We start from the raw sequence: 5,736 nt of genomic DNA, 5'->3' as shown, positions 1-5,736 counted from the left end.
CGCCCTTTCCTCCCACCCTCAATGTCTTTCACTTGGGCTCCTAAGAGCACCCCCCCACCCCTGTAACTGGTCCCCATGCTATCAATCTGTTACCTCTGCAATCTACCTTTCATACTGTTGCCAGAGCAGCTTTCCAAAATACAAGTCTGATCATGTCACCCCCCCTGCATGAAAGCCTTCAACTGCTTCCACTGCTGATCTAAGTCCTACACACAACATGGCACCAGTGGCCTTCCATCGGGCCCCTACCAGCTCTGTCTTCCTCCAGTAGTTCTCCCTGCCAGCCTGCTAGCTTTCCCAGTGCCTTTACTTCGGATAAGCTTCCGCAGCTCCTGTCATAGAGCTTATTCAATTTAGGGTCAAGTTCACAAGCCTATCTCTTCCACTACCAGTTTTCCTAAACTTGCCGGAGGGGGAAAGTTACCTGTGATGCCTTTGAAAACACAATTTTCTGAGCCTTAGGCTCCAAACCCAGAAATCTAAGCCTGCTGCCATCAAGTTGATTCTGACTCAAAGCAACCCTGTAGGACAGAGTGTCTTTACTGGTCATCTTGACAGGGGCTGGCAGCCTCATCTTTGTCCTGCAGTATGGCTGGAGGGCTTGAACTGCTGACTTGGTGGTTGAGTCCTTAGCCCCACCACTGATGCTTCAAATCTTTAGGGGAGGAGGCTGGAAAGCTCTATATGGGGGGGTTTAAGGTTTTTTTGACATAAAATGATGGCACTATGAAGTGCCTGGTGTAGGCGGTGAAATGCAGTTTCCTCCTTACCTCCCCCCATCCCAAGCAGTAAGTAACCAAGGTCAACAGTCTGGAAATACAGTGTTTTCCACATAGCAGGTACTCATATAGCTTTGTTACTGAAGACAAGGCGACGTAGGTTACAGAACCCTCCGGTGGCACCTATCCTACGCTGCCACACTAATCCTATCTCGCCGAAACTTCCAGAATCACTTTCTTCACATCTTAACCAACTCTTCTTCTGGGAAACGTGTAGTAGATGCCTATTAATTAATGAACTACCGAGATAACCTGCCAGCTGCTCTAAGCTGCACTTTCAATATTCCCCATTATGGTAGCTCCTATTTGAAGGGATCATTGTGTTTGACATTTCAGGGGCATGATTTCCAACCATTGTGCTACACACTAGGGGTATAGAACTGGAAAGAAAGGGGCCCTCATTAAAAAAACAAAAAACAAATCATGGTTATGCAGTGTGCAGAAGGCTATAGATGACAGTGGAAGCCCAAAATGTATTTGCAAAGAGCCCATGTGGATTAGACTCCAGAGAATTCCCTCTGACCAGGGCTGTGGATAGCCTTGTTCTCAGACAGAGTGCACTGGAAAGTGGACAACTGCAGATGTTAGGTTAAAATTTAACACCTTATCATTTGTTCTCCCTTTAGACCCGTTTTCAGGGAGAAAGACGGGGCTTTCTACTCCCGTAAAGAGGAATAGTCTCGAAAACCCACGAGGGGATTCTACCCTGCCCTAGGGGGTCACTGCCAGTCGACATTGACTCAATAGCAGTGAGTTTGATGCATTTAAAATTTGATCTAGTTTTTATTATTTTATTTTTCTTAATCATTTTATTGGGGACTCGTACAACTCTGATCACAATCCATCCATCCATCCATCATGTCAAGCACATTTGTACATTCGTTGCCCTCCTCATTCTCAAAACATTTGCTTTCTACTTGAGTCCTTGGTGTCAGCTCCTTATTTTTTTCCCTCCCTCCCTCATGAACCCTTGATAATGTATAAATTATTACTTTTTCATGTCTTATACTGACCGATGTCTCCCTTCACCCACTTTTCTGTTGTTCATCCCCATGGGGGGGGAGTTATTGGTAGATCATTGTAATCAGTTACCCCTATCTACCCCACCCTCACCTTCCCCTCCTGGTATGGCTACTCTCAATATTGGTCCTGAGGGGTTTATCTGTCTTGGATTCCCTGTTTCCGGTTCTTATCTGTACCCATGTACGTGCTCTGGTCTAGCCAAATTTGTAAGGTAGAATTTGGGATCATGATAGTGGGGGGAAGGAAGCATTAAAGAACTAGAGGAAAGTTATATGCTTCATTGGTGCTATACTACACCCTGACTGGCTCATCTCCTCCCAGAGACCCTTCTGTAAGGGGATGTCCAGTTGCCTACAGATGGGCTTTGGGTCTCCACACTGCACTCCCCCTCATTCACAATGATGATTTTTTGTTCTGGGTCTTTAATGTCTGATACCTGATCCCATCAACACCTCGTGATCACACAGGCTGGTGTGCCTCTTCCATGTGGGCTTTGTTATTTTATGTTTTATGATCGAGGTTTCCCTGTTTTCCATTGTTACTTTGTTGTTAGTTTTGTGTTTTAGGGGTGCATATTTTTCTTTATATGAAATGCAGGATAGATGAATCTATATAGAGACAGTAACTAAATTAGCGGTTTCTTAAGTTAATGGTAGGGGAGGTTGGCGGAGGAATAGGGAATTCATAATAATGAGTACAAGAAAGAAGACAATGTTCTAAAATTGATTGTGGTGATGATTGCACAATTCTTTTAATAGGTTTAAGCCACTGAATTATACAAGCTGGGGAGTATATATTAATAGAACTGTGAAAACTACAAAATGGAAAAAAAAGTTCAAGTTGTAGAGTCGGGGTCAGCAGACTTTTCTAAGGGCTAGATAGAAGGCAATTTAGACTTTGTGGGCCATGCAGCCTCTTGTCACAACTATTCAACTCTGCCTCGGTAGCACAGAAGCAGCCAAAGACAACACACATATGGGTGTGGCTATAGTTCAACAAACTTATATTTACTAAAACAGGTGTCCAGCAGCCCAGTTTGCCTACCTGGTTTGCACTGTTCAACAGAACCTTGTGCAATAACCAAATGTTTCTGCGCCATCCCATGTGGAAGTCACTTACGCATAGCTACGGAGCAGCTGCTGAAGTGCAGCTAGTGCAGCTAAGGAACTGAATTTTTAATTGTCATTCAATTTTAATTAACTCAGAATTGAAAAGCCATATATACAGTAGCTATAATATTGGGTAGCTCAGGTATATAGTGCACCTACAAGCTCTTTAACCAAATCAAACTGGCCTGATAATGAATCACAACCAGAAAACCTTCCTGACTAGTTCTTGCCCATGGCGGACACTGCCTCTTTGATTCTGTATTCCATCCTCACTCCTCAGTTTTTGACTTGCTGACGTTTGCTTTACACATTTTAGAACTATCTTTTTGTGTTTTTAATGGTTTCTTCCCCAACTGAACAAAATTCAGAGAGAGAGGCTATGTCTTTGGGTTATCATCCTCCTGCTTTTCCACGGTACCTTGTGAAGTACGTAGAATCCAGAAGGTGCCCAATAAAGACGCATCCTGTACTCCCTTTTCCTGTCTCCCTGGCAGGTGGCGATAGATGCACAAGACAGATGGTCCTTTGGACCAGGATCAGCACTTACTTGGAGAATCTTTCTACAATAGCCGATGACTTGTTCTTGTTGACCAGAGAGAGTTCTTTGGCTGTTACCCTCAAGGACATTGACGCCCACTGCCGTCTGTTAAATGGTGTTGATTCCATCTTGTCTACAGATCCTGAAATACCTATGCAATAAAGAAAATCCGTGTATTAGATACAGAAGAGGATTCCCCAGCCTCCAAGAGTTGGCTAGGTGTGGCGCAAATGAGAAAGCAGAGGCGCCTAGACCAGCAGACCACATTCCTCTTCTGGCTCTTCCAAACACTAGCTGTGTAGCCTTGGTCCCATGACTCAATATCTTTGGGTGGTAGCTTTCCTGTAAAATAAGAAGGCTAGACCAGATGATCTCTCAGGCCCCTTCCAGGCCAATCATTCTATGACTGACCCTACTGTGCAAACATCAATTGGCCTTCCCCTGACCTTAAGCCTGTGCCAAAGTCACATTTGGAGTGAAATGTTCCCATCTTCTGACTTACATCCCCGGGGAGGCACAATCGCCATCTCAGTAGAATCAGGTCCACATTTGGCTCTACCCACATCCAAGTTCCTCTTGGCTGCCCACTCTTTCTCCCTGCCCCCGCAGTCCAGAGCATTGACCACCCTTGTCCAGGGGAGAGCTGCAGGCACAGTGTGTACTACAGATGAGAAGAATCACATCTCTGTTACCTTGAACAAATCATGTCATCTTTTTTATTTCAGCTTTTCAGCTGAAAAATTAGGATAATACTTACCTGTGTAGGGTTCTAGTGTCCATAAAAGGAGGTAAGATACTTGAAATACTAGTCGATTCCAACTCACAGAGAGTCTATGCAGGGTTTCTGAGGCTATAAATCTTTACAGGAGCTGACACCCCAACACCTGACCCATCATTCCAGCAGGCTCCTTAAAGCACCATTAATTGTGTTAAGTATGTCACATTGGCTCTTCTTATACTTGTTTCTGTTTAAATGACTTTTGACAGTTGGGAGGAGGTTAATGTACAGGAAGTCCCCAGACTACAGCTCTGTTTCTACATCTGTCTGTGAGTCGAACACACATAGATTAGAATGGTTAGAGACGGTTCATACCTAATGTTAAATGCTCGAGTATGTAATAGATGGCACACAAAAAAACCCATTAAGGAAACACTACCAGATACACAAACATCTTTAGCATAATAATATGGAAATAGTAATGTTCTGATGCTAGTCACCAAGCAGCACCCACTGACTATTATGAGTCATGGTCTGTAAATGGAATTTTTAATATTAACAAGCTTTACAGGGGTTGGTTTGGGTTATATGGACATCATCAGAAATCCTGGGGATAAAATATCTACCCTGAAATTCTCTTAAAATCTTCAAGCTAAACTATCCACACAGCCAGGTCGTCTACATCACCTAGCCCCATCCCCTTAACCTGGATGGGTTGGGAGTCTCTTCAGCTCCAGTCATGACCAAAGGAGTGCCAACCTTTGCTCAGAAGAGGTGAGATTAGAAATGAGTCCATGGTTTCCTCGGCTGAAGGGTGGAAAGCATAGGTAAGCATACTATGTGGTGCCCTCGTGACATCCACAGAGCACAGCTGATCTGGTAGAACGTCCGGGCTCCAGAGGCACTGCTCCTGACTCCCGTGGCAACAGTAGAACACACTGTGTTCTTAAAGCCACGAAGCCGCCACTTGACATTGGGAAAGTTCTAAGCATCCTTTGAGCCACAGGAAGCAACAGGGCGACCTTGAAAGACCACACAGCTTTGTCATGTGGAGGATTTGTTCTTTCAACGGAGACCTTGCCTGGGAAAGGACAAAAAGAGAGGAAAGCTTGGCCATTTTTTTGTTTGGGTCTCTGTGTTGGAAAGCAGCAAGTTGTTAAGGCTGTCAGGCAGATTTGACTCGGAGTCCACGTGGCAGGAGGACTTGACCCAGAGATTTCTCTGGGGCATAATCTTTCGGGCACCGATGACTGAGTTTTCTTTCTACCAAAGCTATGAGGCGAGTTCACATGGCCAGTCTTTGGTTAGCCGCTCAGCACTTCACTGTTGGGCCACCAGGGCTCTATGGAAGGCAACATTGAGAAGGAGTTCCTGAGAGGCGCAGAGGGTGATCCAAGCGTCTGGCCGTTTGCGTGCTTCAGAAGAAAGGCCTGGCGATCTACTTCCCAAAAGTCAGTCCCTGAAAACCCCACGAGGTACATTTCTATTCTGACACAACCAGGGCATGTGGTTTGGTTTTAATGTTGAGAAGCCCTGGTGTTGGAGAGACAGATCTGAGTGTAAGGCCTG

This window comes from Echinops telfairi, unplaced genomic scaffold, assembly GCF_000313985.2.
Source record: "Echinops telfairi isolate 266 unplaced genomic scaffold, ASM31398v2 ScPeMD7_12;HRSCAF=54, whole genome shotgun sequence".
NCBI lineage: Eukaryota > Metazoa > Chordata > Mammalia > Afrosoricida > Tenrecidae > Echinops > Echinops telfairi.
Note: the sequence above shows the minus strand (reverse complement) of the source record.